The 26404-nt window shown below is 42.7% G+C and overlaps 1 long non-coding RNA gene across 1 annotated transcript; it reads left to right on the plus strand.

Annotated features, from left to right (window-relative positions):
* The first annotated feature begins 5325 nt into the window (after positions 1-5325).
* On the plus strand, positions 5326-26404 carry LOC149979372 (uncharacterized). Its single transcript, XR_016485259.1, has 3 exons — positions 5326-5447; positions 12829-12886; positions 25725-26404. It is a non-coding gene; the product is annotated as an uncharacterized LOC149979372 (long non-coding RNA).

Below are 26404 nucleotides of genomic sequence, written 5' to 3' on the forward strand. Positions count from 1 at the left end.
TTTTCGTTCACCTTTTACACCTGTTGTTTTGGGCCATCCCTGGCTAGTTTGTCATAATCCTTCCATTAATTGGTCTAGTAATTCTATCCTCTCCTGGAACGTCTCTTGTCATGTGAAATGTTTAATGTCTGCTATCCCTCCTGTTTCCTCTGTCTCTTCTTCACAGGAGGAGCCTGGTGATTTGACAGGGGTGCCGGAGGAATATCACGATCTGCGCACGGTGTTCAGTCGGTCCAGGGCCACCTCTCTTCCCCCACACCGGTCGTATGATTGTAGTATTGATCTCCTTCCGGGAACCACTCCCCCCCGGGGTAGACTATACTCTCTGTCGGCTCCCGAACGTAAGGCTCTCGAAGATTATTTGTCTGTAGCTCTTGCCGCCGGTACCATAGTCCCCTCCTCCTCTCCCGCCGGAGCGGGGTTTTTTTTTGTTAAGAAGAAGGACGGGTCCCTGCGCCCCTGCATAGATTATCGAGGGCTGAATGACATAACAGTGAAGAATCGTTATCCGCTTCCTCTTATGTCTTCAGCCTTCGAGATCCTGCAGGGAGCCAGGTTTTTCACTAAGTTGGACCTTCGTAACGCTTACCATCTCGTGCGCATCAGGGAGGGGGACGAGTGGAAGACGGCGTTTAACACTCCGTTAGGGCACTTTGAATACCGGGTTCTTCCTTTCGGCCTCGCTAACGCTCCAGCTGTCTTTCAGGCATTAGTCAATGATGTCCTGAGAGACATGCTGAACATCTTTGTTTTCGTTTACCTTGACGATATCCTGATTTTTTCACCGTCACTCCAGATTCATGTTCAGCACGTTCGACGTGTCCTCCAGCGCCTTTTAGAGAATTGTCTTTTTGTGAAGGCTGAGAAGTGCTCTTTTCATGCCTCCTCCGTCACATTTCTCGGTTCTGTTATTTCCGCTGAAGGCATTAAGATGGATCCCGCTAAGGTCCAAGCTGTCATTGATTGGCCCGTCCCTAAGTCACGCGTCGAGCTGCAGCGCTTTCTCGGCTTCGCGAACTTCTATCGTCGTTTCATCCGTAATTTCGGTCAGGTGGCAGCTCCTCTCACAGCCCTTACTTCTGTCAAGACGTGCTTTAAGTGGTCCGTTTCCGCCCAGGGAGCTTTTGATCTCCTCAAGAATCGTTTTACATCCGCACCTATCCTTGTTACACCTGACGTCACTAGACAGTTCGTTGTCGAGGTTGACGCGTCAGAGGTGGGCGTGGGAGCCATTCTTTCTCAGCGCTCCCTCTCTGACGACAAGGTCCACCCTTGCGCGTATTTTTCTCATCGCCTGTCGCCGTCGGAACGTAACTATGATGTGGGAAACCGCGAACTGCTCGCCATCCGCTTAGCCCTAGGCGAATGGCGACAGTGGTTGGAGGGGGCGACCGTTCCTTTTGTCGTTTGGACTGACCATAGGAACCTTGAGTACATCCGTTCTGCCAAACGACTTAATGCGCGTCAGGCGCGCTGGGCGCTGTTTTTCGCTCGTTTCGAGTTCGTGATTTCTTATCGTCCGGGCTCTAAGAACACCAAGCCTGATGCTTTATCTCGTCTCTTCAGTTCTTCAGTAGCCTCCACTGACCCCGAGGGGATTCTCCCTGAGGGGTGTGTTGTCGGGTTGACTGTCTGGGGAATTGAGAGGCAGGTAAAGCAAGCACTCACTCAAACTCCGTCGCCGCGCGCTTGTCCTAGGAACCTTCTTTTCGTTCCCGTTCCTACTCGTCTGGCCGTTCTTCAGTGGGCTCACTCTGCCAAGTTAGCCGGCCATCCTGGCGTTCGGGGTACGCTTGCTTCCATTCGCCAGCGTTTTTGGTGGCCCACCCGGGAGCATGACACGCGTCGCTTCGTGGCTGCTTGTTCGGTCTGCGCGCAGACTAAGTCCGGTAACTCCCCTCCTGCCGGCCGTCTCAGGCCGCTTCCCATTCCCTCTCGACCGTGGTCTCACATCGCCTTAGATTTTGTCACCGGACTGCCTTCGTCAGCGGGGAAGACTGTTATTCTTACGGTTGTCGACAGGTTCTCTAAGGCGGCTCATTTTATTCCCCTTGCTAAGCTTCCTTCTGCTAAAGAGACGGCACAAATCATCATCGAGAATGTTTTCAGAATTCATGGCCTTCCGTCAGACGTCGTTTCGGACAGAGGTCCGCAATTCACGTCTCAATTTTGGAGGGAGTTTTGCCGTTTGATTGGGGCTTCCGTCAGTCTCTCTTCCGGCTTTCACCCCCAGTCTAACGGTCAAGCAGAACGGGCCAATCAGACTATTGGTCGCATCTTACGCAGTCTTTCTTTTCGCAACCCTGCGTCTTGGTCAGAACAGCTCCCCTGGGCAGAATACGCCCACAACTCGCTTCCTTCGTCTGCGACCGGGCTATCTCCTTTTCAGAGTAGCCTCGGGTACCAGCCTCCGCTGTTCTCATCTCAGTTCGCCGAGTCCAGCGTCCCCTCCGCTCAGGCTTTTGTCCAACGTTGCGAGCGCACCTGGAAGAGGGTCAGGTCTGCACTTTGCCGTTATAGGGCGCAGACTGTGAGAGCTGCTAATAAGCGTAGAACTAAGAGTCCTAGATATTGTCGCGGTCAGAGAGTTTGGCTCTCCACTCAGAACCTTCCCCTTAAGACCGCTTCTCGCAAGTTGACCCCGCGGTTCATTGGTCCGTTCCGTATTTCTCGGATCATTAATCCTGTCGCAGTGCGACTTCTTCTTCCGCGATATCTTCGTCGCGTCCACCCGGTCTTCCATGTCTCCTGTGTCAAGCCCGTTCTTCGCGCCCCCGCTCGTCTTCCCCCCCCCCCATCCTTGTCGAGGGCGCACCCATCTACAGGGTCCGTAGGATTTTGGACATGCGTCCTCGGGGCCGTGGTCATCAGTACCTAGTAGATTGGGAGGGGTACGGTCCTGAGGAGAGGAGTTGGGTTCCCTCTCGGGACGTGCTGGACCGTGCGCTGATCGATGATTTCCTCCGTTGCCGCCAGGTTTCCTCCTCGAGTGCGCCAGGAGGCGCTCGGTGAGTGGGGGGGTACTGTCATGTATTGTCATGTTGTGTCTTGTTTCTGTCCTTTCCCTTCACCCTGTCTCCCTCTGCTGGTCGTTATTAGGTTACCTTTTCTCCCCCTCTTTCCCCCAGCTGTTCCTTGTCTCCTCCTAACTACCTCGTCACCCCTTTTCCCACCTGTTCCCTTTTTCCCTCTGATTAGTCCTCTATATCTCTCTCTGTTTTTGTTCCTGTCTTTGTCGGATTCTTGTTTGTGTTTTTCATGCCTGAACCAGACTATCGTCATGTTTGCTGCAACCTTGTCCTGTCCTGTCGGAATCTGCCGGTCCATCTGAGCCTACCTATGTTTTGTTATTAAAGAAGTTCTGTTTACGTTAATTCGCTTTTGGGTCCTCATTCACGCACCGTAACAGTTTGCGTGTGATCAGGAGTGTATCGCCGATTCTGTTGAAAAAAATGTATTAAATGGAAGCAAAATGAACCAAAAGTTGATAAACATACCTGAATTTGTCCAATAAAACTTGTTTGCAACTGTTGGACTAATGATTGCACCCTAGATTAGCTAGATGCAGGCAAGAGAGTGCAAGGCGGGATTGAATGTGTCAATGTCTGTCACCTTGATTACTAAAACGTTGCAAACTTTCATTCATAGGCTAGGTTGTAGCAACCTCATGATGGGTATAGGGAAAATTTGAGTATCAGGTATTAGCCTAAACCTATCGATGTTTCATTGAGCTGGGTGAATGGAATATGAAGTACAGTCATTCAACATGCTGTAATAGAAATAAGGCCAGGCAAAAAAATAATAATAAATCACCCTCCCTCATCTTAATAAACGGCACCGACCGCCACTGCACTACACACTCCACAGCATATAGTAGGGCAGAGTTACATTCATCTCCCTATGAATCCAGATATCTAAGAAAGGGTTTCAGAGTGTTTGCTAGTAGTGATTCACTGATTGGACATTGATAAACAAGACAACCATGATCTATAGACAAGATAGTCCATTATTATTGGTGAGTTCCTCACTAAATGGTAAACCATTCATTCTTCTGCACAGTGTTGGAATGGCAGGAGCCATGATGAAATGCCCTGGAATTCTGCTTATCCCGCGAGGAAGAGGCTGTTGTCATATGTGTTTGAATTTCATTGATGATTGCACAGAGCAGCTCTCTGGATCTGGCCTTGGAGCACAGCCATGTGCTGGTGATGTACAGCCAATTCAGACTGGCCGTCTGCTCCAAGGCTCTGGGGGCTACATGCACCTGTGTCTCTGTGAAAGGGTCTGGAGCCCATTCAAATGACATGTTGTGGGATGACCGGAGGGTAGTGTTTTCCTGCTTTTGAGGTCTGTAGTGCTGTGGCAAGGTGTGGTTTGGAAATGTAGACACACGTTACTATGAGACATTATTCCTAATATTGATTCATATAAGATACTGTATGTAGCCACTTAACCATACTGTATACAGTATACATAAAAAATGGTGATCTATAAAGAGGGGGTACAAACCATAATGCAACCTGTGTCTAGCTGTATTGATGTCACTGAACATAATGGACTGAGTGGCATTTCAATATCCTAAAAAGTCATGTAGTGTTAAGTACTATTTAACAATCTACATTTGATAAACCTGACTTCATTTAATATTATATTCAAAACATGTGAAATCAAGTATTATGTGTTTAGCTGTCTAAGATAAAAAAAATACTGTATTTGATTTGGTTCAACCATGATTTGATTTGAAATGGTTATGAGAAGCGAATGCAAAAAACAAGTGTTCTTTAATACCTTTGTAAAATAAATGAAATCCCATACAACGCATAAAGTTTGAAGGGGAATTTCACCCTGGAGGAATCATGGTTTGTTTTCATCATGTCCGAGGCATTTTTAGGTCAGTGAGATGTGTTTCACACATAATTGTCCAGGAGGAAGGCAGGTCTGGGCTTCACGCACTGAATGATACACCCTATGATGGCTTCCGGTGTATTAATGGGGGGGATGGGGATTGAGGGGGGGGGATCTGTCTGAAAATAACTGTAGTCCTGCTTTATGTTATAGGCTATGTTATACTGATCGCACTATACATTTTTGTGCATGTAGATATGGTTGTCCTTGTTTGATAGAGCCATTAGACGTCTTTCAGCGATGTTCCTATCAGTGGATTCATGGCTAAATATACAATCTTACACATTTCTCCCAGTCTCTGTAAGACTACAACTCGATGGGGCGGTGCTTCATGCTCGGGCCCCGGCCCTCCCCCAAGGCAGGCTTTTTTGAAAGAGAGGCGAACACTAACAACACAATCCTCTAAACTGAAAGAACTGACAAGACCGCAATGGCTTCAAGTGATTCCTCTCATCACCACGAATTCAACAATGGAGCATTTTTTGATGTTCTATTAGCTACATGCACCAAGAGTGCAGATGACAAATACTGTATCTAGCTAAGTAAGTTATTTTACCTGCAAGCCACATAACTAGCTAACTTTAATTGATCTGCTGTTACAGTGGGGGGAAATCAAATTATTTCTCTGTTTGCTAACTTGGGTAGCTAGTCTAGCTAACTAAACAACTACAGGCAGCCTGACTAAAAATAGAAGAGGTTTTATAATTGGGTATCTATTGTATCTAGATTGTAAAACCTCTTCTCTTTTTAGTCGTAGATATGGCTACTAAACAACAAGCTACAATGTTACAACCAGTCACCTAAAGCTAGGGTTTACCAGCAAACATCAGCACAGGACTGGAGTTGGCTCGCTAGTTAGCCTGGTGCCTGCTAACTTGGTACGTGCCATGCCTTGCATTTGTAACTTCTTAGCAAATGTGTAACATCAGTAACTGTAAATAATTTTACCTGCTAGCTATGTAACATAATTGACGAGGGTTGACATGGGTCATTATTATGACCATGGATTGTCGTGGAATTTCCTGTATTACTGAGAGAGCAAACCACACACAAGTCAGAGTTATCATAAAGTCCGAACTTTAATTATATATGAGCTTCACCATAGCCCTGTGACTCTCAGATCAATTCAGTGCCTATAAATGAATTCTCTGAGAGTGTCAACATAATGGCAACTGAGATCCTTTATAGCAAAGATCCACCCCCTAGTCAACATGACAAACCAGAGGTCTTAGGAAAACTGCACAAAGGAAGACTTTACTTCAGAGAGGAGTACCCCATAGCCAGACAGAATTAGCTATAAATTATTGTTCAGTTTGCTCTCCTAAAACGAGGTTCTACTTCTCGTTCTTGGTACAACATAGTACCAAAACATTACCACATCCAATGGCATATATCAATGGTCAATTCTAGATACTCCCATCAAAAATACAACCCCTCCTGGACAAGCTTACGGAGAGGAGTGACTGGCACACAGACAACCCCTTCACATGGTTTAGGAATAGTTACAGACACATTCACAGACAAACCTGACCTCTCCCCTCTCTGGGCCCCAAGTAACTTTCCCCACATAAGCATACTTATGAACATTGATAAAACATCTTATTTATCAATGTTACCCAAAGAATTCTGATTCCGCCACAACAGGATGCATTTCAGTCTCACAAAATTATAAGCATGATGGAAGATAGGATTCCAAATAGATGTAAATAACAAGTATTGGCTCTCCAGCTAGTGTTAGTGTTCAAAATACTGGAGAGTTGAGACCAAATCACGGACGTTGGACAGAGTGGATTTCAGTTGTAACAAAAGACAGTTTTAATGAGTCAGAGATATCTTGTCCCGCAGTTTTACGTGCACGGACCTAGTTCACATAACTCGGCAAGGAGCCAGGTGAAAAAGAGGCCTATACAATGGTTACATACATTTTTATACATAGAATAAAGTAGGTGGAGTCTTGTCGTTTCGGTCTTCTTGACTGGTCGGAGGGTTGGAGGCGGGCCTTGCTCTAGCCAGAGCGGGCCCCATTGGTGCACAGCAAAAGTTCTTTGCTCTTGGGACCGGCCAGTTAGAGGGAGATGAGATGTGTGTTTATATAAGGAAGAGGGGGTCAGTCTTATGGCTGGGTGTATGTGTTCTTACGACGGAATGTCTTTGTTTATATGAGCTATGTGTATGAATATTTATATAACAAATCCCCCTCTTCACGTCTATTAGACGTGAAAACTATAGCAGAAAGGTGGCGGTTGCAATCGTGGGTATACATAAGGTGGTGCTCCTAACCTTGTCTGGTTTGCATGGTGGGTCTGTAGGTGTAGTGCTACGTTTGGGACGGGAGTGATTGGAGGGAGTGATATCAGGAAAGGAGTTAGGGACATGTGTAGGGGTTGGTGTATGTGATGTGGCAGGGTGAAATAGTTGTTTAATTAACCATGTGAAAGTCCTAGGGTTACTCCAAATATCAGTAGGAATATCACAAATAAGGGACCAGATATCCCCAGCCTCACCCAGAGAGGGAGAAATTTCCCTCTAACTGGGCGAGGTTCCCTTCTCAGGGGAGGCGGAGTTTGATGCCGCATCACCTGAGGAAGGAGTGTCTTCATTTGGAATCGAATTTAGGCCGCTCAAATCAGCTCTGACTTCAGTCAGTGTTCTAGAAGGAATTGGGGCTGGGGTGCAATGTGTAAGGCGGTGCCAAGGTGTGCCTGATTTACCTTTGACCTGGACTGAGTGTGAAGTAACCTCCTTCACTTCGTACGGTCCAGTCCACCTGGGTTCCAGCCACTTTCTCTTGTGGACTGTAACCCTCACCCCGTCACCAACCTTTACCTTCAGTAGTGGCGTGTCCCCCGGCAGCTCCCCCTCCTGGACCTTGTGAACCTGGGTAGAGAGTGCTGCAGAGAGAACCGTCAGTTTTTTCACATAATTAGACATTACAATTTGTTGTACATCAAGGGCGGGCATATGACCTCCCTCCCTTGGTGGACCATGCATGACTCTACCAGTCATTATCCCATGAGGCACATACTTTAGCTATCTTAGCTTTTGCTTTTGGTTTGACGTTCCACCAGATTTTGGGATTGGGGCCTGTACACAGATCCAAATCTGTGGGTTATGCCAAATCTTTCTTCCACCTGTCTCAGGTGTTTGTTAAATGTAAGCCATTTGTCAAATTTGATTTGTCTTGGGATGCCATGCCTGGGTATTAGTTTGGTTTGTAGCCACTCAAAGACTGACCTAGCATCCTCCCCTTTTGTTAGTATTGCCTCTACCCATTTGGAGAACCTATCTACTATGACTAGGAGATAGAGTTTGCCTTTAGATAAATTTTCGGGGCCCATGTCGGTGTAGTCTATACTAATATCCTGAAAACATGCATTAGGTATTACGTATGAGCCCATTGGTGTTCGATATGGTTTCTTTGGGTTGTGTCTGTCACAACCATTGCATTCGTCACAAAATAAATCATCGTCATAAAATAAGTCAGTCATATTTTTATGTGAGGGTGCCACCAGATGTGCAAGGCCTTTTTGGAGGGTCTTTATTTTGCCTTCGTGTGTGGGGCCATGTGTTTCTCATAAAAGTTCTGGGTCCATCAGTGTGGCCTGCTTCATGGGCATGGGCTGAGTCTGTATAGATATTCAGTCTTTCCTTTTCCTCTGATGAGGACCTGCGTCAATCCGATGATTTCAGCTAATTTGGCCGATGCTGGTTGAGGGATGATGGCTGATTGAAGGGTGACATCACGAGGTGAGCTGTTTTTTCAATAGCTTTTGCTACTGCAGCAACGTATCTGGAGCATGTTGACTGTCCTACCTCAATGTGGTCAAGTTTGAAGAGTAGTACATCAAGACCCTTCTCTCCCCCTCTTGTTTCTGGAATAGGACGGATGAGGTGAATCCTTCCCTTCCAGAAACATCCAAATGGAACTTGTTCTTGTAGTCAGGTGCAGTCAGAGCTGCTGCCGCTGATAGATCTGTTTTCAGCAGTGCTATGGCTGTTGATGCTTCAGCCGTCCAGGCCAGGGGTGCATGGAGGTTCCTTGATCGTAGGATGACCGGTGCTGCCACCCCCTCTGGGCCACACCCAATGGTACAACACCTGATAGGTGGGGTCAGGTGCATCATGTCTTCGTCCCAGTCTGCAGTGTAGAGGCAGTCATCAGTTTCTGTTGCATTGAGTGTGCAATGGATCTCAGCTTGGGGAGTCTTATATGGGTGCAGAGTGTAGATTTGAGCTTTCAGTTGGTTGAACTTAAACTGGATGTGAGGGGTGGCAGGCCCTGTGGGTAGGCATTTTAGCCAGTACACTTCTTGGGCTTCAGACAGTGTGGTCATCGGCAGGAGTGGCATCCTCATCATTCTTACTGGGTGATCAGGTGTTGAAGTGGGAGGGTTGGTTGTAATCTTGCTGCTCCTGCTGCATGTGTCTAGGAGAGGGTCCTCTTCCTCTTCCTGGTGCCCCTCCACGTCCTCTTCCTCTTTCTCTCCATTTCTGTTGCTGCGGGGAGAGTGGTTTCGTGCAATATCTGGCATAGTGACCGGGAATTCCGCAGTTATACCACTGGTAGTTTCCCCCTCTGTATGGTCCAGTGTAGGGGCCTCGTTGAGCCCGTTGCCGTTGCAGGATATACCGCTGTGGGGGAGGGTAATGGGGTGGTGGGGCTGCCTTCTGTTGGATCATCTGAGAGACAGTCTGTGCCACGATCTGAGTGTTATCTGGCTGCTCCCCTTGGTCTTGAGTTTCTACTGCAATCATTTGTTTGGGCGTGATGGCTGCAGACATTTTATCTAAGTCGTCTGATAATGTGTATAATGCGTTATTTAGGTATATTCAATCCTTACTATGTGGTGTTTATTTCTATCGTTGTATGCTTAGCCCGTACTGCTGTACTGGCAATGGCTTATCTCTTCTACCCCCACCCTCGCATACAAAGGGGGTTATCAGTATGTGACGCCCACCACGTGTCTGTTTCTCCGGTATTTTATTTGAATTTGTTCAGCGATTCGTTTAGGTATTTTCTAAAAATGATTCGGCGATTTCCTTTTGGAACAATATATCAGTGAATATATGCGGTTCTATAACAATTTTAATTCTAATTCTAGAGTAATTCTAGCTCTTTAGGAAATATAGATAGAATTTCTAGACAACTAAGAGTTGTTCAGTGAATTATTTAAATACTTTCTGTAAACAATTCGGTAAATTCCTTTATGAACTTATATCAGTAAATTCGAGCGATTCTATAGCAATTGTCAGAATAATTCTATATCTTTAGGAAATATGGATAGAAAAACCCAAAAATCAGTGTGTAGCTTTTAGCGTCTGTCAAACAAAGTCTGTACTAAGCTCGGCGGCTTATTTAAATACTTTCTAGAAACAATTCAGTAAGTTCCTTTATGAACTTATATCAGTAAATTCCAGCGATTCTATAGCAATTGTCAAAATAATTTTAAACTTTCGGCAATATCAACAGGAATGAAAAAAACGAAAATCAGTATTCCAGCCCGGCTGCTGTCAATCAAAGTTGCACGGCCATTCGATACTAAGGTGGCTTTGTCTACCAGCACGTGTGCCTAAAAGCCCAGTTACGTATCCCAACCTACTCCGCGACAAACGTTTCTTTCAATTTAATTTCCCCTATCTCCAAATCATGGAATGTCAACTCTGGTTCATATTATGTTTATTGTTTGATGTGCAATAGCCACATCATTCCCGATCTCTGTCTTGTGGAAGGCCAAACTTACATATCCTATATCTATTCGACTACACCTCTAACATAACCAATTAAACAGTTTACAACTCATTCAATAGGATCTTTTACATGCAGATTCAGTCGATCTATTAATTAACTAAATCTCTAAACACAACCAATTAAACAGTTTAGAACTTATTCAATAGGAACTTTTACGTGCATACTACACTTCTAAACACAACCAATTAAACAGTAAGCACTTATTTAATAGGATCTTTTACATGCATACTACACTTCTATATAAATATGATAAAAAATAAAAATAAAAATTAAAAATAAAAACGAGCAAAACAAGATCTCCCCGATCAATGTCTTAGGTTCTTATGTAAAAATTTGGGCACCGATTCATACTCACGCCCAGTACTTTCTGATCAAAATTTGGTTTAGGCTATAATACAATATGCAGATTTCGATATAACGGGCTCTGCTCACCTGATATAGAGCGCTCCGATCAGATTTCCTGAGGCAAGATGAATGGCTGGGGAAGTCACTCTTCCGTCTGATTTTTTAGCCGTGATCAGTCTCGTCCTCTCACACTAACTTATAATAGATCGAATTCAAGAATAACCAAACTCTGCTACCAATTCTGTTAGTGTTCAAAATACTGGAGAGTTGAGACCAAATCACGGACGTTGGACAGAGTGGATTTCAGTTGTAACAAAAGACAGTTTTAATGAGTCAGAGATATCTTGTCCCGCAGTTTTACGTGCACGGACCTAGTTCACATAACTCGGCAAGGAGCCAGGTGAAAAAGAGGCCTATACAATGGTTACATACATTTTTATACATAGAATAAAGTAGGTGGAGTCTTGTCGTTTCGGTCTTCTTGACTGGTCGGAGGGTTGGAGGCGGGCCTTGCTCTAGCCAGAGCGGGCCCCATTGGTGCACAGCAAAAGTTCTTGGGACCGGCCAGTTAGAGGGAGATGAGATGTGTGTTTATATAAGGAAGAGGGGGTCAGTCTTATGGCTGGGTGTATGTGTTCTTACGACGGAATGTCTTTGTTTATATGAGCTATGTGTATGAATATTTATATAACACTAGCTAGCTACGTTTACCAGCCAACGGCGAGGAGAAAAAATAATACAACAATGAACTGTTGTAAATCTCAAAACCTGAAGCTGGTTTTATTATAAAAATATATGTCTAAGCATGCCTGATAGACATGGCTGTAGCTAGATACTGTCTGCCTATCTACCTAGGTACATGTATACAGTTTGGTAACTACAAAGGTTGAGGGTTATGCCGTATTTCTTTCTATTAGGCTAGATATGGTTCTAAATGTAATCTCTGTACAGTATGTTCATCTATTTTACCCTAATGGTGATGTTATGCTGGCACAGTCCAATTGTCTTTCAAACTGTACAATAGAGTATAATGTATTATATATTTTTGTATGATATACAACACCGTGTGGTGCCTGGGCTTCTTCCTGGAGTGGATTCAAGATGAATAGAATCATAATTTCTATGCCATTGTAGCAGAACTGTATCCATCTCGATGGATTGGACATTATGCTGGATTTCAAGCAGAAAATGACTCAATAGGAGCTGAATGGCAGTTTGATCATGACAATGTCATGGAAATACTACACAGGGACACACAAAGTCAAAATTAAATGGATCACTGTTTATTATCAGTGCGCTGGAGAGGTTCCAACAAACTTGATGCACTATAGTGAACGTCCATCAAAAGCTCTAATGGGGCAGTCACATTTTGTTCCCTTATACACTGGTTACAGATAGGTTACATAGGCATAGTTCATAGGGTTGGGTCCGGCATGTGTCTGTCACCGTCTACTATCTTAACTTAAAGAACATATTCTGCCAAATAGTCTAAAGGAGGTGGTCATGACGGCCCCCCCTCTTATCTTTACCAGGCACAGGCAGGAACCAATGATTGTTTATGACACCAAAGACAAAATGCAGTAAAAGTAAAATTTCCTTCACAACAACACTCCTCCCACAGCTGTACAAGTATTCCCTGAACATTATTACACTGATAGTACTATATGTTTCTTTGTGAATGGCAATTTCATCATGACCACCTCTTCCATCATAAGCTAGTCACCAGTTCTCTTAGCTACAGATTGTTATATCAGATAATGTGATTTAATTTTAGAGAATTTTTGTCTCGATTTGTGGAAACAGGAGTCTAATAAAATGTCTGTGTCCAGCTGCAGGTGGTCAGTTTGAATGTTTCCACAAATCGAGGACAAAGACAGTATGGACAAGGTAAGGTTATATCCTGTTCAGACTTCACAAATATATTTTGTGAGTCCATAAAGGCAGACTACTTGCGAAGATTGATAGAATGTATCCATATCTATTTTATGGAGGTTCTACATTGTCTTATGATGAGCCACACTAGCTGCGTTAACACAGGTAGCCCAATTCTGATATATTTTTTCTATTAATCAGTCTTTTGACCAATCACATCAAATCCTTTTCAGAACTGATGTGATTGGTCAAAAGACCAATTAGGGAAAATAAGATATGAATTGGGCTGCCTGTGTAAACACAGCCGTAGTCCTTTATCCAACTTCGGTTCACTGGCAGTGGTGTTTGGCACGGTGGGCTGTGGAAGCTGAGAGACTGTGCTGGTGGTGAATAGTCTTGTCCTGTATGCGGTGTACGGACAGCTAAAGAAGACTCTGCCAGAAGTGGTGTAGGGCTCATTGACCTTAACCACCAACGGTTTGGACTTCTTGCAGAAGATTTTCTGGTACTGCGCACGTCTTCTGGAAACACATGGTTGTGGTGTTACCATTTTACTTTTTGTGGAAGGGAGGTAGGGCAACACGCCTTTGTTAGTAAATGTGTCAACCGATTGGGACCTAAGTGTTTAGAGACAGGCTTGTGTATTGTTTAGTGACAATGAGGTACATTGGGAGCTGCTCTTGAGATTGAGCTACTCTTATTAACATTAGTCAAAGATAGAATGAACAAACATGTTTACTCTGCTGAGGGTACCAGTCAAGTAATGACTACCACAGCATAGGCAAAATGGATTGACAGTGTGTATTCAAAACATAGCTAGCTAGCTATCATTTTCAGAGTTTAATACAGGACTGTAACGTTAGCTAGCTAACTTACCTAGTCCAGCTAGGCTAGCATGCTAGGTAACATTATGTTACCTCTAATTGAGAATCTTCCGTTTTGTTGAGAAGGGAAAAAAACGATGGTATGGCATAACTTGTCAGTTGTCATCAAAATGGATTCCCCATCAGGACAGCCTGTAAGTCCCTCTGATAATCTTTGTTCACCTTAAGCATAATTCTGAGCCGAAAGCTATTGGCAGAATCATGGTAAATCTCTGATAGGTAGAACGGTGGAAAATAACTCATTTTTGTGCTTGTCGGTAGAACACCACACGGATGAAAATATCTTACATAGAGAAGTTCTGATAGAGAAGTTCTGAGATTACTATGTGTTGGTCGTTCGAAAAGTAAACAACGCCATCATCTAAGTTTGTTGGCACACCCCATCTACCTAGCAGGGCAATATCTGCATTCGCTATAAAGGCCGGACTTTGTGGTTCACTATGATCAGCAGAATACACAGGAAGTCGAAATTTCCCAATTTTACCAGTGAAATTAAAATGCACTTATTCTAGCTTGTGGTTTGGATAATTCTGATTTTTATGACAAAAACATAATGTTTAAAGGGGTATTTCACCCTGGCCCTGCCACAGAATATAGTCATTACTATATAAATAACATTATGTTTTATCATAAACATTATCCAAACCACAAGCTAGAACTCTCACATTGTCATTTTACTGGTAGAATCGGGAAGTGTCGACTCCGTGTTTTCGTCTACTCATAGTGAACAACAAAGTCCGGCATTCATAGTGAATGTTGATACCACCCATTAGGTAGAGGAGGCGTGCCCAAAAACTTGAATAATGGCATTGTTTAGTTTGAACGACGAACACACAGTTACTGTATCTCAAAACTTCGGAAGGCAATTTTTTTTTGAAAGCGTTTGTTTTTCACTAATGTTTGTCATCATGGCCGTGTGGTGTTCTAAGCGCAAAAATGTGTTACCTTTCACCATTCTACCTACCAGAGATTCACCCCGATTCTGCTAGTGGCTTGCAGCTATCAGGAATGATGCAGTGACCAAAGATTATGAGAATGATTTTCAGGCTGAACTGATGGGGAATCCATTGACAACAGCTGAGATGTGATGCGACGCCATTGATTATTTTCCTTCACATCCAAACGTAAGATTCTCAATTAGAGGTAACCTAATGTTAGCTAGCTTGCTACCCTAGCTGGACTAACTGGGTAAGTTAGCTAGCTAGCTAACGTTACAGCCCTCCTGTATTGAACTCCGAAAGCCATCAGCTAAATCATATAGGTATGTTTTGGTATACACACTGTCAATCAATTTCGCTTATGCCATGGTAGTCACAGCTAGACTGCTAGCTACATTCAGCAGAGTAAACATGTTTTTGTTTGTTCGTTCTATCTTTTACTGACATTAGCTAACGTAACTAGCAAATGTTACCCTTACTTGATATCTCAGTTTGGTAGCCATCTATTCCACCCTTGTCTGGAGAACCCTCCATTACTAAAAATGTAATTGTCAATATAGCGAACTCACTCTGTGTTTTGGTAGCAATGATAAGTGTATAATTAATCTATGGTTGGTTAGTTGGTTCTTAGCCAGTCTCAACTGGCTACCGATCTTGCCGCCAATTTAGTGATGCTAGTTAGCTAGCAATATTGTAATGCCCATGTTAGGTATGCTTAGCTAGCCAGTCTAATAGAGATCAATGTGAGATCAATGGCATTCGCAACAATTAGATGTCTATTCCGCCACCTACTGTGCGAGTGGATAATAAGGATCACAAAAAGGAAAAACATTTGGGTAAAAGTAAATAAAATATAATGCAAACGACCAAAAAATATCAACCAGATTTTCTGTAAAATCTCATTCTAATCAGGGCCCAACAGGCTCAGAAACCTCCTGTGTGGGTGGGACATTCCCTAGCGACAAAAGTCCTTGTAGTGCTTCTGCCGTGAAGTCTTGGATCCCCAAAAACTTATCGGCTGCAGATATGATTTCCAGCTTTGTGCTGTACAATTAATCACTGTGGTTATAAATGTCACAAAATCCACCTTCTTCACAATGGGTGTATCCAGATCACCCGATTGGCTTAAAACATTAGCAACTGGTTGCAATGCATCCACTGCTATATCTTCAACACTATTGCCTCTTGCCTCTTCGACTCTCTTTACCGTCTCCAATTAGTAGATCCGCTGTACAGCCCTGATCCTTTACACCTCAACCTCCTTTACCCTAACAGGGCACTCAATGAAGTCTGGCGTATGATCCCCACCACAGTTGCAACATTTTCAATTCACAGATTCTTCAATATCATACTTCTGTCTGCAAACATTTGACACGTGACCATATCCTTTACAATTTTATCCAAGCTTCACATATTCAGGTAGAGTCTCCTCAAACAATAAAATCGACAGGATTTTCTCCTTCCATCCATTTACCATACGGGTCAGGCGACGTGCACTGACCACTCCTGGGATTTTCTGACTATATCTGTGACCGACCGCCTTGATTCGGTCTTATGTAGCAAAATTTGATTTAGTGTTTTTTGCATTGGATAAAAGCAGAGACACAGAGCTACAAAATTGTATTTCATACACTGCATTTGAGTAACAGTGGGAAAGTAATTCTGCTTTGAAAGTTGATAAACTTGTAACCTCACTTTTGAGAAAATGGCCTTTGAATGTTTTGGTACCTATTGGAGAGCCCTTCGTCTGCACCCATTCAGCATCGTTCACACCCTCTTAAGCTTTAGCTCCACCAATCTCTTTAAGGGTTGATCTGAGCTTTCTGTCCTAAAAACATCAGTCAAGCACCCAAGCTAACTGGCTAACAGTTGTCACAGTGACATTCTATTAAAATGGACACTTGCATAGTGGAGTCTTTTGTTAAGACATGTAGCTAGCTAAACAATGAATCATAATCACAATTCCTGACGTTACTACCCTGCATGACATTACTACCCTGCATGAATCTGCGTCAATGTTAGCTAGCTAACATTAGGCTATAACAAGCAAATCAAATGGCTCTGAGATACGAATAATAAGATCCGCTTCTAGCCACCTTGATTGAATCCACCTTTCCCACTGCTTTCTTCATAGTCCTCGATATTACAAATGGATTTCCCAAATTAATCTCCTTTTTCAAAAAATGCAGTCGAATAAGAAATGCATTATTGGACCGGTCCGTGCAACTTTTACTCATTTTGTTCCATTCTTTGATTTTATTATTTTCCATTCCTTATCACACACTTCACTTTTCCCACTTTCGGATTCAAGCACAGTCACAATTTCCTCCTTGTCCTTCTACTATCTGGATTCATTCCACAGTGCCCTGCTGAAAAATACCACAAAGAGTTTTGGGTACACAAGCACAGGCAGCACAATTCTGATCTTTTTTTCACTAATTGGTCTTTTGACCAATCAGATCAGTTCTGAAAAATATCTGATGTGATTAAGACCAATTAGTGGAAAAAATATCAGAATTGGGCTGCCTGTGTAAACGCAGCCAGTGAGGCTCAGCATACAACCATGTAGAACACACAGGAGGCTGCTGACGGGAGGACAGTTCATAATAATGGCCAGAACGTAACAGATGGATGGATTGATATCATTCCACTCCAGTCATTACCACAAGGCTTTCCTCCCCAATTAAGGTGCCACAAACCTCCAGTGGTAGAACATGGGTCTCCAAGTCTGTTCCTGGTTAGCTACCCTTCTGTAGGTTTTTTCGTTTCAAACCCAGTTGTAACTAACCTGGTTCCGCTTATCAACCAGCTAATTATAATAGTCAGGTGTGCTAGATTAGGGTTGGAGTGAAAACCTACGGGACGGCAGCTCTCCAGGAACAGGGTTAGAGAGCCCTGATTTAGAACTACCATAAAATAAATATGGATATTTTCTATCAATCTCTGACATTATGGATTCACAGAATATATTTATATAAGCTGTACAGGGCTCTGTAGCATCAAACAGATGCTAGACATTCAGATATCCAAAGAATGTTTGTTTCATTTGTCTAATTCTAAAATACAGGGGAGTGTTCACTATTCAAAGCTAACTCAAGAGAACTGGGTATTCAACAAGAATGTTAAATGGTAAAAGTGACATACACATAAAATAGTATTAACAGTGTAGTTCAGTGTGTCTCTGGTGTAGTTCAGTGTGTCTCTGGTGTAGTTCAGTGTGTCTCTGGTGTAGAGAGACACACGTGCAGAGAACTGTAGCTACAGCTTGTTGCACCAGATAATGTGATTTACCCAAAGATTTTTGACGACATCATGTCTATTTCAAGTCTTCTCTCATTGATCGAGACAGGTGGGTGTCCACCCCAAAATGCTCCATGTCATGATGACAGAGACCTGTCTCGATCAATGAGTGAGAAGACGAAATAGACACGATGGTGGCACACATATTGTTGGATTACTTTATGGAGAAATTAATTTATAACAGAGCATTTTCTAAATTCAAACTGACCCCCTGCAACTGGACATGGACATTTTGTGCGACTTGTTTCCCCAAATCGAGAATGAAGACAGCATCGCCAAGGTTGGTCGAAAAATTCTCTGTGCTACACAAAACAGCACCTATCCTATAACTCCAAGTAATGAGAACTGGTGATTAGCATATGGGAGAACTGGTCATGAGGAAATTGCCATTCCAAAGAAGCATACAGTAAGTTCATGGAATACTTGTAAAGCTGTGGGAGTAGTGTTGTCGATGACCTAACTGCCATTCAGCTTCTCATGAGTCATCTGCTTGAAATCCAGCAGAATGTCTAATCCCTCCAGAGGGATACAGTTCTGCTACAATGACACACGCAGGCAAAGGAATTCTGTTTCTGTTTTTAGGATTCACTCCAGGAAGAAACCCAGACACCACATGTTTTTTTCTGTAAGACAAAAAACAAAACAAATTCAACTCTATTGTACGGTTTGAACTACAGTTGAACCGTGCCAGCATAACATTAGGGTAGACTAGTTGAACATGCATACATGTGTACAGGCACATATATAATAATATCTAGCCTAATAGAAAGAAATATGCCATAACCCTCAACCTTTGACAGTGACCAGACCGTACAAATGAAGATAGACATGGCTGTAGGAAGATACTATCAGGCATGCTTAGGCAAGTATTTTTTTTATAGTAAAACCAGCTTCGGGTTTTGAGATTTACAAAGTAAATTGTTGTGTTATTGTTTCTCCTTACTGTTTCCTAGTAAACTTAGCTAGCTTGCTAGATAGGATTCCAAGCAGATGTAAATAACAAGTATTGCCTATCTTGCATCATGCCTATAATTTTGTGAGATTGAAATGCATCCACGGTCATTACATAGCTAGCTAGTAAAATAATTTACAGTTGCTGATGTTACACGTTTGCGAAGACATTACAAATGCGAGGCATGGCGCATAACAAGTTAGCAGGCGCCAGGTTAACTAGCTAGCCAAATCCAGTCATGTGCTAATGTTTTCTGGTAAACCCAGCTTTATGTAGCCTGGCGAAAGTAAACCCAGCACAGGACACAAACTATTTTGGGGTTGTTTTTTCTGTCAAAGCTTACATTTAAATAGTATAATGTAAGAGGGAAATCACCGCAAGTTTAAGCCACCATAAAGTAAAGTTAAATCCAAATCACAATCAAGGGAAATAAATATGTTAGTAAAGTGCATAAAAACAATCTGAGTACAAAAAGTACAAAGTGAAATGCATAAACGGTAGTGGCTCTGCTTTCTATAGAATAACACAAGAAAATACAGAGACCACAATGTTCAGTTAGAATGGACTTTCTAACATTTCAAATGTCTGGGTACATGTTCATAAACAAAATGACATTGTGCATGAAAAACAAAATACATTTTGTCATAAAACATTATGAATACTTACAAACACACTGTCCAGGTGATACCCTAATACCACATGGGACAGTAGATCCTCATCTCACCCATACAGCACTGGGAGAAATGGCATATGAACAGATAAGTTACAATTCAAAAATGAAACAAAATACAAAGCACTGAAGCTTTACACGAAACAGAATGTAATTCTGGTAATTACTCACACTTCAAATAATGTTATCATCAACTCCACCACGTGGTTCTGAGAACACTGGTATTCAGCGAGCAAGAATCTAACACCCTCTTGTCGATCTGAAAGTATCAACAGGCTAACATGACCATCTGGCATAAATATTACAAAACAAACTCTTAGAGTTAGATAAAAAAAAATGTATGATTTACCCACCTAAAGTAACGTTGGACCCACAAAATATTTCAACATTTCTCCAGCGTAATTGCTTGCTCTCACTTTCACACACTGTGCATGCGCAATCCCATAACTGCTTGCACACCTCATTTATGAATCTCTTAAAGGGACAGTGCCACCTAGTAGATATAAATGAATACAGCTAAGCGCTTTTACCACCTGGCCACATTTAGGTGGCTGGTTGTAACGTTATAGCTTGCTGTTTAGTAGCTAGCCATATCTATGACTAAAAAGAGAAGAGATCTCAGATTTTAAAACCTCTTCTCTTTTTAGTCATAGATATGGCTTCTGGTAATTGTTAGCTAAAATAATTACATTTCCCCCCACTGTAACACAGTAGTATGTTAGCCAGCGATACACAATATGGGTTGCAGTAGATAAACTAAAATTAGCTAGGTGGCTTGCAGGATAAATAACTTACTTACTGTAGCTAGGCCCCATATTTGTCATCTGCCCTAATGGTGGTGGCATCGTCTGTAGCTGATATTCTAACCTGCCCTGCATTCTAACGCGCAAAGCCCTGACCTGCCTGCCTCCTGGGCAAGTATGTGTGAAACACATCTCACTGTCCTAGAAATGCCTCCGAAATGATGAAAACAAGCCCAGATTCCTGCAGGGTGAAATTCCCCTTTATTATAGTAATGACTATATGCTGTGGCAGCTTCAGGGTGAAATTTCCCTGTAAGTTCCAAGGCAATACTGACATTAACATAGCATCCACAATCTAGACATACAGATCCTAAGGTTAACTTACCAGACAAAGCATGAACTAATCAGAACTAGTCATGCCATGGGCCTTACAAGAGAAGCATTTCATACAACCTTATTCCATGGGCAGGATACAGGAGAAGAAGCAAAACAAATACATTTAATCCCATTTCAAACATTTGAAGGTGTGACCCCTTTGAACCAAAGCCAACCACCATTGACCAATCAAACTATACCAAGTTACAGTAACCTGATCACCATCACCATCCACAGGATGTCTTAGCATCTAAAGGCTTGTGTGGGTCATGAGATCTAATGCAGATAAGGCAGAATTCCTAAAGACAATAAAACCCCTTTGCATAGAGTAGTTTGGAGTACCACAGAGATCATACGGTACAAGTTTCAGATATATATCAAACATGAATGTGATAGCATCACCAACACATATTCCAATAGCCAGTCCTCTGGATACTGTAGAGAGAGAGATACATTTTGGCCCCTTGACGGGGAAGGGCTGACTGGTACTTGGGCATTGTCTTCTGTGTTTTATTGAGCCTTGAGGTCAGGGCTCTGTGCAGGCCTGTCAAGTTCTTCCGCAACAATCTCGACAAATAATTTCTGTATGGACCTCGCTTTGTGCCTGGGGGCATTGTCATGCTGAAACAGGAAGGGCCTTCCCCAAACGGTTGCCACAAAGTTGGAAGGACAGAATTATCTAGAATTCCTTTCACTGAAACTAAGGGGCCTAGTCCGAACGATTAAAAACAGCTCCAGACCGCTATTCTTCCTCCACTAAACTTTACAGTTGGCACTATGCATTGGGGCAGTCACCTGGTATCCGCCAAACCCAGATTAGTCTGTCGGAATACCAGGTTGTGAAGCATGATTCATCATTCCAGAGAATGTGTTTCACGTTTTGTGAGCTTGTGTGGCCTACTACTTTGCAGCTGTTGCTCCTAGACGTTTCCCCTTCACAATAATAGCATTTAGAGTTGACTGGGGCAGCTTACGCAGGGCAGAAATGTCACGAACTGACTTGGCATCCAATGACGGTGCCATGTTGAAAGTCACTGAGCTCTTCAGTAAGGCTATTCTACTGCCGATGTTTGTCTATGGAGATTGTTTGTCTGAGGCGATTGCATGGCTGTCACGTATACTCCTTCTCCGGCCTCTAGGTCATCAGGCTGCTGATCATCCCGCACACCTGTCACCATTACTCGCACACCTGCACCTCATGACACTCACCTGGACTCCATCACCTCCTTAATTATCTTCCCTATATCTGTCACTCCACTTGGTTCTTTCCTCAGGTGTTATTGACTGTTTCATGTCAGTGCGTTGTTTGTGTTTCGTGTTTATTTATTAAAACACTTACTCCCTGCACTCGCTTCCCGACTCTCAGCGCAATTGTTACAATGGCTGTGTTTTCGATTTTATACATCTGTCAGCAACGGGTGTGGTTGAAATAGCCAAATCAACCAATTTGAAGAGGTGTCCACATACTTTTGTGTATATAATGTATCATGTTTAAGAGTCGAGAGATGGTAGACTTAACTCCCAGATCAATTAAGATTCAATTATGACAAAAAAATACACTTTCCTCTAAGGATAGACAAGCTTATCTGGAACATAAATGAATGTTTGAACAGTTGTCGACTGAAGAAGGAAGTTAAACACATGATAATTGATTTTCATTTGAAGTTCTTTTTCCACTTATGACTCCCCATATTTTTCGTGGCAGTCATCATAGGGATGGTCCTAAACTAACTGTTAAGTGGGTGAAAACACTTCAGTGAGTGTGTGCCACACAATCTCTCTCCTCCATATTTGGTTTGGCAGTGGGCAAAAACATCAGTCAATCGGGACATTTTACATATGGTGATACAAGATGTATTTTAGAGTGCTTCCAAAGCCATTTTCATTAACCAAGTCACCCCAGCCCTTAGATCTTCATTTCCGAGCCTACTGCATTATTATAGGCTTTTGATTTATTCTATATGGTCTGAAAATACATTGCAATTTGTATTTCACCCTGTTACTGTCTCTTGCTTTGCACATTCATACCACATCAGCTCTGTAAATGCTTGAGGGCTGCTCCTACAAAAGATAACTACAGACTTAAGACTTCCACGCTTGTGGCAAACTGTTCAATTTTCAAGCCCATCACTTCTGATTGAGACAATGCTGCAGCTCCCTCAGTCTAATTGACGTATTGGTGAGCAATGACTTACAGTGGAGAGTTTTGCAGACAGGTCCCTGAAGGGAATATCAAGGAAAACGAATCAATATCGATAGCAACTGCCTAAATTAGAGGAGAAGACTGTAGTGGCTCCCTGCTTAACAGTCTGGAGGCATCAGCCTCTGTGAGTTGGTAGGGAGCAGTGGGATTTTTAATAAAAACGGAATAAGCAGTACTTGCAAACCTTGTCGAGTAAAGTTATTAATTGGGTATGAACAATGCCAAACTGCCATGTATAGTGTTGTGGGGTACTGGCAATTTAAACAGGGCCCAGCCATTTCCCCTGGCAGAAATCCCTGTCTACACTGTTTTAATGCTCTACAGTATTTATCCAGTCTATTGTCAGTCTGAACATACTGACTCTGGTTAACACCCATTGCTGGTACAAATATTTGCTGGTACATAAAATGGAACAGTCAGATGATACTGCGCCTCGATTCTGTGAATTAGTGCCATGAATAACCAAACCTGGAGCTTAACATCTCTTTCGAGAGCTCAATATTATGGTGCAGTCTGGATTGCAGCAATTAGAAGGCTTATTTCAGCTGCTCATTATGTAAGGCCAGGATGTTTCTGATAGCCTTGTTAACTGTTGTCAGAGTCCATCTTTGATCTACCTCATATCCCATCCTATTCATTTGGAACACTGTTTGAATTCTGAAGTCTCTCCCGTCTTCAGCATTTCAAAGTGTGTGCACTTCACTGCAAGTCCATCCCTAGAGTGAACGTGGTCTTCCACAAAGAAGCCATTCCGGTTGTTAGTCATTTGGGATTCTCGGTTGAATTCACACACAGGACTTGGTGTTTTGCAGGCAGACATGCTGGCTGTGTTAGTGTGTTGGTGTTGGCTGTGTTTTGTTTCCTCCCTGGCTGGCTGCAACACAAGGCAGGCAGGGTGCCTCCCCACAGTTGACCCATTAATCTTCCTGAGGGTGGTAATGATCGCTGTCTAGCTCCCCTCACAGCCTCGCTCTCACACTCAATACTTCCTGTTTGATGTTCAAATAATTAGAGGGGGACTCATCCTAAAGTTCATGAGTCTTGTTAGAGTCATCATACTGAGGGAATGGGGACCAATGCAGATAAGGTCTTTGAAAGCTGCCTTCTTATACAATCAGTCCCACAATAAGGCCTCAATTCTCAGACAATTTTACTTTATTGAGGTGAAGAGGCTGAGAACCACCAAAAATGAGTGGGGTTGAGATGTTGCGCGCTGCAGTCGAGTCTAATGTCGGGGTTTACAATTGAGATCTGTCCAGAATTAATGCTTCTGTGCTTGAGGGATTATTGTTTCTGTAACTGCTCAAATGGTCACTTCTCAAAAAGCTGGGCTAACGATGGTGAGATGTCCTACCAACTTTTTATTGCGAGGCAGAGGGCACTCAATTCAGCTGAATACTTGAACATACAACTTGCTTCCCAGCTTACAACAAATGTCCCCACAACGTTCCCCTAACACTCAGAAAACTGGACACAGTTCTTGTAACATTGCCATGAAACGTGTCTACAACATTAACCTCTTATATTCTGAGAACATGGCAACCACATTCGGTGTATGTTTGGTGTGGCATTGATTGAATATTCTCCTAACCCTCAGAAAACTGGACACGTGAATGTTCTTGCAATGTCCCATGAAACATGTTTAGAACATACATGTAAGGATATTCTGATTATGTTCTGTTTGACTTGAAGGGAACGTTCTAACTCTAATGCCAAAACATGCTAAATTGGTTCTCACACATAGAATGAAAAACTGGACACTCAAACATCAGGGGAACATTTCAGGTATCATTACAAAAACATTCTCTTTCCCTAGAATTATTAGCTGGGACTTTTTCTGCACTCAGCCAACCTTAATATATTTGACAAAATTTACAAAGACCAAATACCAAAAGACTAGGTTTTATGTCACCATTAATATTAGTCTACATTGTCACAACTACATCTTGCTCTGAGCAATAGTGCAGACACCATTATGTTTTTAAATGTGGAGGCAGAGAGCAGTGGAGCCCAGGAGAGGTAATTGAGGCTAAATCTCAACACCCTCATAAACATGAGGCCTTATTAAGCCCCGTCTTCAGACAAGAAAACAATTTCACACTTTTCCTTTGGGTTACTCAACAATATTATGGCTCAGGACAACGGTTTGCACAATCAAAATGGCTTAGCCATGTGTACTATTTATCATTGCTTCCATAAGAAGATGTGTTTCTGTTTTCTAGTGGTATTTTCCCTCTAACAGCCATGGAGAGAACAGTGTCAGAGGTAGACTGCTACAAAAGCATGGTTTTGTTTGGGACATTATCACCAGATGTGTAATTTTGTAAGTAATTATGGTACATGATCAGTTCCCTTTTAGACTAAGAGGTAGACAGGACCCCACAACGCCATATTGATTTTGCATGGGACATATTTGCTGGCTGAATTAATGTGCAGCATTGCCTTCCTGACTTATGACCTTTTTGTTTTATCTTTTTAATTGCCCGTCAAGGGAGGGATGACAGTTATAGACACAGATAAAATTGAAATCTATTATTCCCTGGTCTCACACAAATTGTTCACAAGGTCTGAGCTGCAGAATGGTTCACTGTAAATCTTTATTATAACAGTACTACGGGCAACTTACAGAGTTAGCCACAGCGTAAGCCACACCTCTTTTATTAGTGCAGAGTAAATGTCCAGTGTATAACCGTGACTGTTAATACTACCATATTCTGTATTACTTAACTTTAGTGAGAGTTTTGAATGGACAAATGGAGGCATCTAATGATAATCATATTTGCAAAAGTTCTACCTTCCAGAGCATCCTGCATCACCGCCTGGTATGGCAACTGCTCGGCATCTGACCATAAGGCGCTACAGAGGATAGTGCTTACGGACCAGTACATCACTGGGGACAAGCTTCCTGCAATCCAGGACCTATATAATAGGTGGTGTCAGAGGAAAGACCAAAAAATTGTCAGAGACTCCAGTCACCCAAGTCATGGACTGTTTTCTCTGCTACCGCACGGCAAGCGGGACCGGAGCGCGAAGTCTAGCACCAAAAAGCTCCTCAACAGCTTCTACACCCAAGCCTTAAGACTGCTGAACAATCAATCAAATGGCCACCGGGCTATTACATTGACCAACCCCCCATTTGTTTTGTACACTGCTGCTACTCGCTGTTTATTATCAATGCATAGTCACCTCACCCCTACCTACATGTACAATTTACCTCAACTAACCTGTATACCTGCACACTGACTCGGTACCGGTACCCCCTGTATATAGCCTCGTTATTGTTATGTTATTGTGTTACTTTTTTTTATAATTTTTTTTTTAACTTTAGTTTATTTGGTAAATATTTTCTTAACTCTTCTTGAACTGCACTGTTGGTTAAGGGCTTGTAAGTAAGCATTTCACGGTAAGGTCTACACTTGTTGTATTCGGCTCATGTGACAAATACATTTTGATTTGACTTGATCACAA

Source organism: Oncorhynchus mykiss, chromosome 12 (assembly GCF_057628025.1).
Source record: "Oncorhynchus mykiss isolate SJ-2025 chromosome 12, ASM5762802v1, whole genome shotgun sequence".
Lineage (NCBI taxonomy): Eukaryota > Metazoa > Chordata > Actinopteri > Salmoniformes > Salmonidae > Oncorhynchus > Oncorhynchus mykiss.